The sequence below is a fragment of the Hemiscyllium ocellatum genome, chromosome 8 (genome assembly GCF_020745735.1).
Source record: "Hemiscyllium ocellatum isolate sHemOce1 chromosome 8, sHemOce1.pat.X.cur, whole genome shotgun sequence".
NCBI classification, from domain to species: domain Eukaryota; kingdom Metazoa; phylum Chordata; class Chondrichthyes; order Orectolobiformes; family Hemiscylliidae; genus Hemiscyllium; species Hemiscyllium ocellatum.
The window spans coordinates 66894092-66908906 of NC_083408.1; positions in this window are offsets into that span (position 1 = coordinate 66894092).

Genomic DNA, 14815 nt, shown 5'->3' on the forward strand with positions numbered 1-14815 from the left:
GCAGTTTCCAGACAGTTGAGGCTGTGGAGAATATGTGAGGAACTGTGAAAGTGATAACATTTAATATTGCTGCAACTCTGGTCTCCTTCCTATTGGAAGGAGTTAAAAATCACACAACACCAGGTTATAGTCCAACAAGTTTAATTGGAAGCATTAGCTTTCGGAGCAACGCTGCTCTGAAAGCTAGTGTGCTTCCAATTAAACCTGTTGGACTATAACCTGGTGTTGTGTGATTTTTAACTTTGTACACCCCAGTCCAACACTGGCATCTCCAAATCATGACTATTGGAAGGATGTTGTGAAACTTGAAAAGGTTCAGAAAAGATTTACAAGGATGTTGCCAGGATTGGAGGATTTGAGCTATAGGGAGAGGCTGAATAGGCTGGAGGCTGTTTTCGCTGGAGCATCAAAGGCTGAGGAGTGACCTTATAGAGATTTGTAAAATCATGAGGGGCATGGATAAGGTAAATAGGCAAAGTCCTTTCCCTGGGATGAGGGAGTCCAGAGATAGAAGGCATGGATTTAGGGTGAGAGGGGAAAGATATAAAAGAGACCTAAGGGGCAACTTTTTCACACAGAGGTTGGTACGTGTATGGAATGAGCTGTCAGAGGAAGTGGTGGAAGCTAGTACAATTACAATATTTAAAAGGCATCTGGATAGGTTTATGAATAGGAAGGGTTGAGAGGGATAAGGGCCAAGTGCTGGCAAATGGGACTAGATGAGGTTAGCATATCTAGTTGGCATGGACAAGTTGGACCGAAGGGTCTGTTTCCATTATGTACATCTCTATGAGTCTATGACTCTATGTTAGAGAGAATTTAGCCTCTGTAGAAGTCTTTGGACCCATTCTTAACTTAGTGCAGCTGAGCATGGTATGAAATAAGCCCACAAGCAATAATTTCCTGGTGCAGCTGACAAAGACAGTATTTCAGATAAACCCAGTGCTGTGCCAACTTAGTGAAGCTAGTTGTCTGCACAAAAGCTGTGATTATTCTGTAGCTAGAATGCAGCCTCATGAATTCAGAGGAATGCAATCCTAAGAAAAGAGATTGAACTACTAGGAAGTGAGCAATCAATGTAGTCATACTTTTTCAATTTAATACAGAAAATGACAGCTTTTTCTTACTCTTCTCTGTTGGTAGCAATATGACATCATTGGTCCTTTAGACTTATACAGAAAGTACAAGTTTCCAACTAGACATCCAACTTCAAAGTTATCTTCCTCAATTTGGCCCCCATAATATTTCATGGTTTTGTTGTTTTGATTCACACCAGATGGATAAATCTGGACTGAGAAAGTTTTGCTCTCATTTACAGAAGTCATTTTCTGGTTTATCTGAAGAATGTGCCGTAGCCTTCTACACACATTCATTGTGTTTCCATTGAGGCTTCAAAATTGGACTGTTCATTTTCACTTCTTTCTCAATTTCCTTCAAAAATCTGTTTATTCTCTTCAAGTTTATTGATTCTTTCAATGAGCCTAGCAACTGCTGTCATCAGTTCAGTTGCCTTTGCTTCAGAATTATCTTCAGAGAAATTTTGCAAAGGTTTGATAACGTCATTGTTCATTTCAATATTTTTCCTCCATGCTTGTTGAGTGTTCCTCTGACTCCCTTAATTTAATCAGGTCAGCTCCTCATTCTGTTTCTTGAAATTTTCCTTAGCTGCTTTTAAAGTCCAGATCTGCTCTTCCATATTGTATCATCTTTTGGTTTTTAATTCTTATTCGAAAATCTGCTCTGATTCATCATTAATTTCTTTTCTAGTTCAAAGTATTTTTCAACAGACTTCATAGAGACTTCTAATACTTTTAGTTCATCAATTTTTAAACTGCAGAGGTAGCTTTGTTGAAACTCCTTCTACAAGTTTACCATTTAGATAACTCAAGCTTTTCTTCAGGTATTTTACTTCCTGTGACCAATACTTAATGGTCACCGTAGTTCCTTATGCAATCTGTGACATTCCCGTCTTTCTAATGCTACCTTTCCTTGGTCCTGGGCTAATTATCTTATCAATTTAAACCTATTTTACGTTATAAGCATTGGCTCAGAATACCAGGCAATTAGGAGCAGTCAAGTATGTTACCATTTAGATTCATAGAGATGTACAGCATGGAAACAGACCCTTCGGTCCAACCCGTCCATGCCGACCAGATACTCCAACCCAATCTAGTCCCACCTGCCAGCACCCGGCCCATATCCCTCCAAACCCTTCCTATTCATATACCCATCCAGATGCCTCTTAAATGTTGCAATTGTACCAGCCTCCAGCACATCCTCTGGCAGCTCATCCCATACACGTACCACCCTCTGTGTGAAAACATTGCTCTCTCGTTCTGGACTCCCCAGTCTCAGGGAAAAGACTTTGCCTATTTACCCTATCCATGCCCCTCATAATTTTGTAAACCTTTATAAGGTCACCCCTCAGCCTCCGATGCTCCAGGGAAAACAGCCCCAGTCTGTTCAGCCTCTCCCGATAGCTCAAATCCTCACCCTGGCAACATCCTTGTAAATCTTTTCTGAACCCTTTCAAGTTTCACAACATCTTTCCGATAGGAAGGAGACCAGAATTGCGTGCAATATTCCAACAGTGGCCTAACCAATATCCTGTACAGCTGCAAAATGACATCCCAACTCCTGTACACAGTACTCTGACCAATAAAGGAAAGAATACCAAACACTTTCTTCACTATCCTATCTACCTGCGACTCCACTTTCAAGGAGCTATGAACCTGCACTCTAAGGTCTCTTTGTTCAGCAACACTCCCTAGGAACTTGCCATTAAATGTATAAGTCCTGCTAAGATTTGCTTTCCCAAAATGAAGCCCCTCACATTTATCTGAATTAAACTCCATCTGCCACTTCTCAGCCCATTGGCCCATCTGGTCAAGATCCTGTTGTAATCTGAGGTAACCCTCTTCGCTGTCCACTACACCTCCAATTTTGGTGTCATCTTCAAACTAACTAACTGTACCTCTTATGCTCACATCCACATCATTTATGTAAATGACAAAAAGTAGAGAACCCAGCACCGATCCTTGTGGCACTCCACTGGTCACAGGCCTTCAGTCTGAAAAACAACCCTCCACCACCACCCTGTCTTCTACCTTTGAGCCAGTTCTATATCCATTGGCTGTCTTGAAACACCTGAGAGGCCAAAAATTTCAAACCTTCCAAATCATTTCCAGTACCAAATTAACTCCTTCTATGGGTAAATGAGGAACAGCTCCCACAGGAACAATTCTATTCACTAAGTCACTTTGTAACTTAAATTTTATACAAGCAAACCTGTTAATAAGTCTCATGAATATTCTGTATTCACACTTCTCTTTTCATCAAATAATTTAAAATACAAATCTTATCATCAACCATCAGACACAGCAAAGAACTAGGCCATTCAGCCCATTGATGCTTCCCTGCCATTTAATGAGATCATGGCTGATCTGATAATCCTCAACTCCATTTTCTTGCATTTTCCTCAAAATCATGGTTCTCTAACTGATTAAAAATCCATCACAGCTTTGTATATACTTAATGACCTGGCTTCCACAACCTCTGTGGCAAAGAATTTCACAGATTCACTACTTTCTGAGAGAAGAAATGCCTCCTCATCTGTCATAAATGGGTGACCCCAATCCTCTGGTCCTAGCCTCTCCCAAAAGGGAAGACAACCTTTCAGCATCTACCATGTCAAGGTCCCTAAACATCTTATATTTTCAATAAAGTTCACTTCTCAATCTTCTAAACTCCAAAGAGTACAGGCCCAATCTACTCAACCTCTCCTCTTTAGAACATCTCTCCATTTCCAAGATCAATATACTGAATCTCCTCTGGACTGCCTCCATAGTCAGTCTACCTTTCATTAGATAAGGGGATCAAAACTATTTGCAGTATTTAAAGTGTGGTTCTACTGGTGTCTTGTATTGTTTTAGGAAGATATCTCTCTTTTCATACCTTTTGAAATGAAGGTCAACATTCCATGTGTCATCTGTATTACTGCCGCACTGTATGCTAGATTTTTTTTTCATGTTTATTTATTAAAATCCCCCTCACTCCCCATCCCTGTGTGCTGTAGTTTTGTGCAATCTTTCTCATTTAAATAATGTTCAGCACCTCTATTCTTCTTGCCAAAATGTGTAACCTCACATTTTCCCCACATGATATTCCATCTGTCAAGTTTTTTTTCCCCACTCATTTAACCTGTCTATATTCCTCTGCAGGCTTTTTTTGTGTCATCCTCACCACTTGTTTTGCACTTACTTTTGGATAATCTGCAAACATGAATTCACTTTCACTCATTTAAATCATTAATGTAGATTGTAAATAATTGGGCCCAGTGCTGATCCCTGTGGCACTCCACTAGTTACATGCTGCCATCCTGAAAATGTCCCTTTTAGAAGACAGAGGTTTGGGATATCAGTCAGCCACCATCAACAACTGAAATGAGTGTGAATTACAGGATATTAACATGTTTATTCGTGTTGTTGGAGGTGTAAGAGAATGCTTCTCCTTTAGATTTCAAATAAATGAATCACTTAAGGGAATTCGTCCTTGAAAATTTCTAAACTATCCTGAGCCATACCTCCAATTCTTGTACTTTCAGAAGGAAAATATTTCATTTGTCCCATTGCCATTGTTTTAGCCATCTCTTTTTCTGTAACCTCTTTAAGTAGTTCAGAAAAGGAATTCTTGGGAATTGTGTGTTGCTGGCTAGATCAGCATTTATTGTTGATCCCTAATTGTCCAGGAGAAGATGATGGTCAGCTGCCTTCTGGAATTGCTGCAGTCCTTAGCATGTAGGCACACCTGTGATGCATGGCTTGGAGGGGATCTTGCAGGAGTTGGTGTAACCATGCATCTGCCAGCCCTGTCCTTCTAGAAAATAGAGATGCTGGTGTTGGCCTGGGATGGATAAGGTCAGAAGTCATACAACACCAAGTTATAGTCCAACAGGTTTATTTAAAATTACAAGCTATCGGAGGGTTGCTCTTTCAGTTGTCAAAGGGGCAGTGCTCCGAAAGCTTGTGATTTCAAATAAACCTGTTGGACTATAAGCTGGTGTTATATGACTTGTGATCTTGTCCAAGTGATAGAGGTTTTGAAGGTGCTGTTGGAAGAGTCTAGGTGACCTACTCCTACACACCTTGTCGATGCTATACACAGTGGCCACTATATGTCACTGGTGAATGGAGTGAATGTTGAAGGTAATAGATGGGTTGGCTCATTAGAAGTTTATAAAATAGTGAGAGGTATAGACAGAGTAAGCATTGGGACTTTCAAGAATAGAGGGACCATTTTTAAGGTGAGAGGAGAGAGATTTTAAAAAAAGACAGGAGGACTATATTTTTCACACAGAGGGTGGTTCGCATGTGGAATGAGTAAGTAGTGGAAGTGAGTACTATTACATCACTTAAAAGATATTTGGATAGATACATAAAGAGGAAAGGTTTGGAGGTGTATGGGTCAGGAGAAGCAGGTGGGACTTCTTTAGTTTGGAATTATGTTCAGCATGGACTGGTTGGACTGAAAGGTCTGTTTCCATGCTGTATGAGTCTGAATGGGCTGCTCTATTATGGAATGTGTCAAGCTTCTTGATTTGCACACACCCTGATAAATCGCATCACACTTTTGATTTGTGTCTCGTTGATGGTCGAATAGAAAGTAATAGTGGAGGGTTGCTATTTGGATTGGAGGCCTGTGACTAGTGGTGTTCCACAGGGATCAGTTCTGGGCCCTCTCTTTTGTTTGTGATTCATATAAGTGGTTTCATAGAGTCCCTACAGTGTGGAAACAGGCCATTTGGCCCAACAAGTCCACACTGACCCTCCAAAGAGTAGCCCACCCAGATGCATTCGCCTGAATGATGCACCGAACCCATACATCATTGAATGGCCAGCACAGCCAATCAACGTAACCTGCACGTCTTTGGACTGTGGGAGGAAACCCATGCAGATATGGGGAGGATGCGCAAACTCCACACAGATAGTCACCCAAGGCTGGAATCGAACCCAGGTCCCTGGTGCTGTGAGGTGGCAGTGCTAACCATTGAGCCACTGCTCCACAGCAGGCATTGTTAGTAGCCACAGTATTTATTTACTTTGTCCAGTTTAATTTCTGACAAATGGTAATCCCCTCCCCTAGATATTGACAGTGGGGTTCAGCAGTGGTAATGCCACTGAATGGCAAGAGGCAATGGTTAAATTTAGTCTTTTTGGAAATGATCTTTGCTAAATAAGGTAGTAGATTGCCTTCCTCAAAGGCATTAGTAATCTAAAATCATTTTACAAAGGACAGCAGTCAATGACTGCAGATGCTGGAAACCAGATTTTGGATTAGTGGTGCTGGAAGAGTACAGCAGTTCAGGCAGTATCCGAGGAGCAGTAAAATCGACGTTTCAGGCAAAAGCCCTTCATCAGGAATAAAGGCAGAGAGCCCGAAAGGTGGAGAGATAAGCCAGAGGAGGGTGGGGTTGGGGAGAAAGTGGCATAGAGTACAGTAGGTGAGTGGGGGAGGGGATGAATGTGATAGGTCAAGGAGGAGGGTGGAGTGAATAGGTGAAAAGAAGATAGGCAGGTAGGACAAGTCATGGGGACAATGCTGAGCTGGAAGTTTGGAACTAGGGTGAGGTGGGGGAAGGGGAAATGAGGAAACTGTTGAAGTCCACATTGATGCCCTGGGGTTGAAGTGTTCCGAGGCGGAAGATGAGGCATTCTTCCTCCAGGCGTCTGGTGGTGAGGGAGCAGTGGTGAAGGAGGCCCAGGACCTTCATGTCCTCAGCAGAGTGGGAGGGGGAGTTGAAATGTTAGGCCACAGGGCGGCGTGGTTGATTGGTGTGGGTGTCCCGGAGATGTTCGATAAGGCGCTCTGCTAGGAGGTGTCCAGTATCCCCAATGTAGAGAAGACCATATCGGGAGCAACGGATACAATAAATCATATTGGTGGATGTGCAGGTAACAACTTGATGGATGTGGAAGGCTCCTTTAGGGCCTTGGATAGAGGTGAGGGAGGATGTGTGGGTGCAGGTTTTGCAATTCCTGCGTTGACAGAGGAAGGTGCCAGGATGGGAGGATGGGTTGTAGGGGGGGTTGGGGGGGGACATGGACCTGACCAGGTAGTCACAGAGGGAACGGTCTTTGTGGAAGGCAGAAAGGGATGGGGAGGGAAATATATCCCTGTTGGTGGGGTCTTTTTGGAGGTGGTGGAAATGTCGGCAGATGATTTAATTTATGCAAAGGTTGGTAGGATGGAAGGTGAGCACCAGGGGCGTTCTGTCCTTGTTACGGTTGGAGGGATGGGATCTGAGGGTGGAGGTGCAGGATCTGGATGAGATGCATTGGAGGGCATCTTTAACCACGTGGGAAGGGAAATTGCGATCTCTAAAGAAGGAGGCCATCTGGTGTGTTCTATGGTGGAACTGGTCCTCCTAGGAGCAGATACGGCAGAGGCAGAGGAATTGGGAATACGGGATGGCATTTTTGCAAGAGGTAGGGTGGGAAGAGGTGTAATCCAGGTAGCTGTGGGAGTCAGTGGGTTTGTAAAAAATGTCAAGTCGGTTGTCATTAATGGAGATGGAGAGGTCCAGGAAGGGGAGGGAGGTTTCAGAGATGGTCCAGGTAAATTTAATGTCAGGGTGGAATGTGTTGGTGAAGTTGATGAATTGCTCAACCTCCTCGCGGGAGCATGAGGTGGCACCAATGCAGTCATCAATGTAGTGGAAGAAAAGGTGAGGAGTGGTGCTGGTGTAATTATGGAAAATCGACTGTTCTCCGTAGCCAACCAAGAGACAGGCACAGCTGGAGCCCATACCTGTGTCCATGGCTACCCCTTTGGTCTGGAGGAAGTGGGAGGATTCGAAGAAGAAATTGTTAAGGGTGATGACCAGTTCGGCCAAACGAATGAGAGTGTCGGTGGAAGGGTACTGTTGGGGACATTGGGAGAGGAAAAATTGGAGGACTTGGTCATGGCGGATGGAGGTGTAGAGGGATTGGATATCCATGGTGAAGATGAAGTGTTGGGGGCCGGGGAAACGGAAGTCTTGGAGGAGTTGGAGGGCGTGGGTGGTGTCTCGAACGTATGTGGGGAGTTCCTGGACTAAGGGGGATAGGACAGTGTCGAGGTGGGTAGAAATGAGTTCAGTGGGGCAGGAGCATGCTGAGACAATGGGTCGGCCAGGGTGGTCAGGCTTGTGGTTCTTGGGAAGGAGGTAGAACTGGGCAGTGCGGGGTCCCGGACTATGAAGTTGGAAGCTGTGGGTGGGAGATCTCCAGAGGTGATGAGGTTCTGTATGGTCTGGGAGATGATGGTTTGATGATGGGGGGGTGGGGTCATGGTCAAGGGGGCAGTAGGAAGAGATGTCCTTGAGTTGGCGTTTGGCTCTAGCGGTGTAGAGGTCAGTGTGCCAAACTACCACTGCGCCCCCTTTATCTGCTGGCATGATGGTGAGGTTGGGATTGGAGCAGAGGGATTGGAGGGCTGCGCGTTGTGAGAGTGAGAGGTTGGAGTGGGGAGGGGGTAGACAGGTTGAGGCGGATAATGTCCCGGCGGCAGTTGGAAATGAAGAGGTCAAGGGCAGATAATAGGCCAATGCGGGGTGTCCAGGTGGATGCAGTGTGTTGGAGGTGGGCGAAGGGGCCCTCAGAAGGTGGGCAGGAGTCCTGATTGTGAAAGTAAGCTCGGAGGCGGAGGCAATTGACCTATCACCTTCATCCCCTCCCCCACTCACCTATTGGACTCTATGCTACATTCTCCCCACCCCACCCTTCTCTGGCTTATCTCTCCACCCTTCAGGCTCTCTGCCTTTATTCCTGATGAAGGGCTTTTGCCCGAAACGTCGATTCTACTGCTCCTCGGATGCTGCATGAACTGCTGTGCTCTTCCAGCACCACTAATCCAGAATCCATCAGTTATATAATAACCGTTAGGCAAGCTTTTATTTCAGATTTTATTGAACTCAGTTTCACCATCCACCATGGTGGATTTGAACCTTGATTCGCAGGTCATTAGCCTGATTCTAGATTACTAGTCCAGTGATATTACCACTACACCAAACTTTCCCTTCACCCTGCCACCTTCCATGCCCAATAATTTGCTTTTAAATACCTGTTTTATGACAATGAAAGCATACTAGTTTCTTAACATCATGTTTATTCTCAATACTATGGATTGGAACAGCCTCTGTTAAACTATATAACCTAACTTCTCATTTAATCAGACCATGCTGTTTAATTTATCTTCCCTTTTGAAACTCCCCATGTTTGTCCTTTTTTTCCCTTGCTGACATCGCTCTCTGGATCTCAAGTTCAAGCTCTTGCATTTCTCTTTTGTATTTTAGTTTTTCATTTCTTTTTCTAATTCAAGAGGTTTCATTTTTTTTTGCACAAACAATAAGAGAAGTTGCTGGAAAAGCTCAGCAGGTCTGGCAGCACCTGTGAAGAAATGCCCTTCTGGGGGAGGGTCACCTGACGCAAAACATTAACTCTGATTTCTCTTCACAGATGCTGCCAGATCTGCTGAGCTTTTCCAGCAACTTCTATTTTTGTTTCTGATTTACAGCATTCACAATTCCTTCCATTTTTATTTTGCTTAATTTCTTTATCCATTTCAAGTTATTTCATTTGTAGATGAAACTAACGAAACGACATTGCTTTCTGAATTAACGTTTCCTTTTTCACTTTCAAATGATATTGCTTCAGTTATGACAGCTTGCTTAGCCCCTGTTTTTAATTGCAATTTTTCTCATGCCTTTGATTTTTTTAAATTAACTTAGGGATAAGTCCTCCATCTCCAGAAAAGTTAGAGCAATAGACAAATCTATTCTGCTTTTGAGTCAGCATAGTTATATTCAACATGAAGATTTTATCAACTTTAACCTCAGCAAGTCCCAGCATTTGCTTTGACTGGGGTTATGTATTCCCGGACAAGCCCTCAATTTATGTTGTGATCCCAGCTAAAAGTGCCAAATTTATGTTACAATCTGGTTAGGAACATGCGACTTGTTTTTGTTTAATAGCCAAAGTTTGAAATCACAGTTACTTAAAAAGCAAATAAAGCCTTATGATTCGATGATTTTGAAGAAACAAAACAAAATTTTGTTTATATACAATTTAAACTCCAACATCCAGAATTATCATGAAGTTAAAATGAGCTAGCAGACAAACTGGGGTCAAACCACAGCATTGAGCACATCAAATAGCAAATGCTGTCAAGACAGATCTTATACATCTCTCAGTAATCTTCCCAGTCTTTGAAACATTGCTACCTTCACAAGGAATATCGAACTTTCATTTTTGAAGATCAAACATTTGATTTTCCTCAAACCCTGCTCTACTTGGACTGCTCATGATCTTGTGGTTCAATCTCTTTTCTGGGAATGCACCTCCCTAGATTTTCAAAACTGAACTCCAGCATCTAGTCATGTTCCAATTCCAGTTCTTTTGCAGACAGTTAATTTCACTAAGCTAGCACTGCACCTGGTCTTTGCTGAATTTGAGTTATTCTTATCTGCAGCAACCAATAACTAGTCATGGACTTCCTTCATTTCACTCTCAGCTGCACTGAGCTGTCTATGGCTCCCAGCCATAGAGTCCTAAATCTCTCCAACATGCAAGTTGGAGCTTCTGTCATTTCTCAGTTCCTCAGGACTTTTGCCAAGTCCTGACTATCTGGAGACTGCTAACCGTAACATCTCTGCTGTGCAAAGACTCCCTTCTGACTGACCCGCAACCCAAAAATAGCAACCTTCTGCTTTGAATGCCTTTGGCCACTGACCAAAGTGAACTGATATTTAAACTGCTGTTCATTGACTCTTGAATTTTTCTAGGTGAACTATGAATACAGTCCCAACCTCATTATTAAACAGAACCAAATGTAGCTAGCAGTGGAATGCTGTGGGCTTAAATATTACAGACTTAACAGGCTGCCAGTTCAAAAATGGATACAAGAATAGATTTTATCGTAAGTTGCATCAGATTGGCACCTCATTATTAAGAATGTTTTCCTGATAGAGAGACAGGCATGAACAAGTTACAAATTGTGCCACAAAATTAGGTGCCAGCTGGGTGAATCTATGTATAGGAGTACATGTTTGCCAAACAGCAGAAGCTATGTCTATATACATATCTATACCTATATCTTTATGCATATAGATCTAAGTGGCGCTAAAATCAATAGATGTCAAGGTCTATTCTCGTGTTACTGTGGCCCACAGTGCCTCATGGATACAAAGTTCAGAACTGCTAAATCTGTTCTGAGGTATTGCATTTGGCACAGTGGTACTGTATTGGAGGGTTCCTGTGTGTGAAGGCAGGATGTTATCTCCACAAGCACTGTGTTGTGACCACTACAACCATCATTATGGTCAGATGCAAAAGACAGGTAGCAATGAGGTTGAGTATGTTTTCCCCTTTATATTGGTTCTCTTGGAGCTTATCCCCACCCCAGGCCCGGTGTGCCAGTTACATTCATCAAGTTTCTGCCAACTTGGTAAGTAGTGGTGCAACCAAGCCACTCTCCTTAATGGACACTGAATTCACCACTCACAGTACATTTCATGCCTTTATGTGCCCAGTGGTGTACAGTGTTGGAGACTAAGAAAGTGTGATGAATGATAATCAACAGAGTATTTCTTTGCCTGTCTTTACCCTGACATTATGAGACTTTGTGGGATCTGGAGTCAACGTTCAGGATAATTTTAGTCCTGGCTGCGCCACTGTGCCATTCCCTGTGGTGGATTTGTTCTGCCAGTAGTTCAGGATGTTTCCAAGGGCTGTAATGCAGGAATCTGGTACATTGGCTGAAAAGTACAATTTTGGAAGTACAATTGTGTCAAGCAATTGTATGCAGGATCATTCTCTCAATTTTTGTATAAAAATTCCCCTGGTAGGGAAGACTTTGCTTGTTTGATTGGGCTGAGTGTGCATTTATTTTATCCAAATTCAATGCCTATGTCAAAGCTAGCAATTAAAGAAATAAAAAGACTTACATTTTCCCTTAGCCAGCTGATGTCTCAAAGCATTTTATAGCCAACGTAACACTCGGCAAACTGCAACAAACAGTAAGGTGGTAATGACCAGATAAATTCTTTGTGTGATGTTGTAATTTTATTATTCCTTTTCATAGTGGGTTTGTATAATCAAGTATCTTGACAGGTCGCTTAAAAGTGCAATTAAGAGTCAACTACATTGCTGTGTTTCTGGAATCACATGTAGGCCAGACCAGGTAAGAGTAGCTGGTTCTCTTCAATATCAGTGAACCAAGTGTTTTTAGTGATGATCTATTAGTTCTGTTGCCATTATTATTAACAGTAGGTTTTTTCATTCCAGCTTTGCTTTGTTGTAAGCTTTGGTAGTCCTTAACACAGCAAGTATAACATATACATAGCATTGAGGAGAAAGTGAGGACTGCAGCATTGGTATGGTATAAGAAATATTCCAGTATTTTCATCCACAGAATTCTTTCTAAAATTCTTGCCTCATCAGAGGTTTATGATCAAAACAGATCTTACTGAAATGGCAAATGGATTAATTTGAGACAATTCTGAATTGTCCAATACTAAGCATGCTACACTTAAATAATTCACTGCATGAAAATGAACTAATTTACAAGTAAACCATTAATGTTATCATTTATTACCAAATACAGTGAAGTTATACAAAAATACAATAAACTTTTATAACCATATATTTCAGAACATCAACAAAATTGTATTTGGAAGAGGACCTTAACACACGCACATGGGAAACTTTTCACCTTGGCACAAAAATACAAAAGTTTTGTTTGTACCAACAGGGCTAACTTTTAATCCTGTTAGGGACACAAAGAGCTACTTTGAGATACTTTCAGTTCCCGTCTGTCCAGCCATTAGCAGTTTAGCATCATGGATGTACAGAGAGTCTGCGGGACAGAAGTGCAGCAAGTTGACAGCATATACATCCCACAAAGCAATGTCCCATTCATTAACTGTAAAGTAATTCTTCTCTAACTGTAGCTCAGAAGATTTTAGTCCCATGTAAAAACAGTGTACATATTTTTTAAAAACAGTTGTTGTGGTGTAAAGTAGCAGTGAAGCAACACATTATATTTTAGTATCTACAAAAGGTTACTTCAAAAACTATTTAAATGTAGAATGGCACACTCACCTTTATATCTGCATTTTTGCTATATTCTGCTGTTTGTTCTAATCCTAGAATGGTAACTGAAGCAGATCTAAAACCCTACTCCATTTAAACAAAACAAAATTCAAACTCGCACCTAACCTGGGTTGTAAGAAATACCAGTTATTTTCCCCAATGGAAATGCAAATTATTTATATTGCATTAAACATTTCCAATAAGGAAGAAACTTCTGCACATGATTTGTCATTTCTTGATGACATTAATCTGCGAAAGTATTGGCCGTAGGACTCCAGTTTCCTTTTCTTCTATCAATTTCCCACTATTTAACTTTAAGATACACAGTTTATCAATCAGCTTTTCTTCCATTGTGAGCTGGTCAAGATCACCTAGAGTGAAGGAGCTCTGTTTCAAATTTAATTGCGTCAAAGTTTCGCTTTTTCTTCCTTGAGAAGGTTTTCTTTCTACATCTGTTGTGGCCTTTTCTCAGACACTGAGTAGGCTGCTGCCTGGCTGAAAAAGACTCTCATTCAGTGCAGAATTGCTCGTCTGTGCCTCGCTGTCACACTGTCAAGCTCAATCAGACGTCGATGAAAGTGATGCAGTGGCAAAGCTTTGCCTGCAAGACCAAGAACAAAGACAACTCATAGCTGAGCACAGATTTCACATCCAATTTAACTCTTTGGAAAAGGATTTTAGGAGATACATGGCTGAGGGTTGGGAAAATCGAGTTGGTTGAAGTATAAAGGCTAAAAGCATTATCCTGGCTTAGATAGCTACAAAGATAGGCTGATACTATTTTCTTCCATAAACCACATTAGCTGGCATTACACACTGAGCTTTTTTACTCGTTACTTGCAAGGAGATTTGAGAAGAATTTAACAGCTACATGAAATGACTCTTTCATGATTCTAGCTTTAACAGTGGAGTTAGTTGTACAAGGTACATGAATAGATAGCCCCTAAATCGTGTTGTCAAACAAATCTGGTTTTACAGAGTTGGGCTGAGTTTACTATTTGAGGCTCAGTTAACTGAGGAAACATAAGGTTTAGGACCTAATACCTTGCATGCCTGAAAGGAAATGATTTGGATGCTTAAAAAAACAAAGGCTTCACTTTATCCAATAACGCTACTTACGGGTTACATAGACATTTTATATGCAGCTGCATCATTCTAGGTTAGAGAGTTAGTAAGATGTGCTATTTGGTGGTAATCCAGTATTTACTGGCACAGCCTTATGTGGCTGGTCAAAGACGCACTATTCACGATGTATTTCAATCTTCCATTGGTGTTCTTTCTATGAGGAATGCTTTCTACAATCAGCATTTAATACTGTTATGAATCAGAACTGGTATGTTTATCAGCTGATTCATTTATAATATTTCTACCATTCTCAGAGTGATGTTTATCAATGCCAGTAGAACTGAAATGAATGACACCATTGGAAAAAAAATCAGATGTGATGTGAAGCAGGCTGTCACTCTGTCATCACTTATGAAACTGACAAAGATCAGTTTCATGTTTTTTAAGCTTCTCTTGTTTGAACAAAATAGCAGAGATGAAAAATATTTTTAGAGTTCACCATGGCAAGAGTTATAAACTCTGTATTTCCTCTCATTTTATTTAAGTGCATAATTTGTTTTATGCTTGTTTAACAGTGCATATGTCATAATTATATGTGATCATTATAAGAAAAATATAATGAG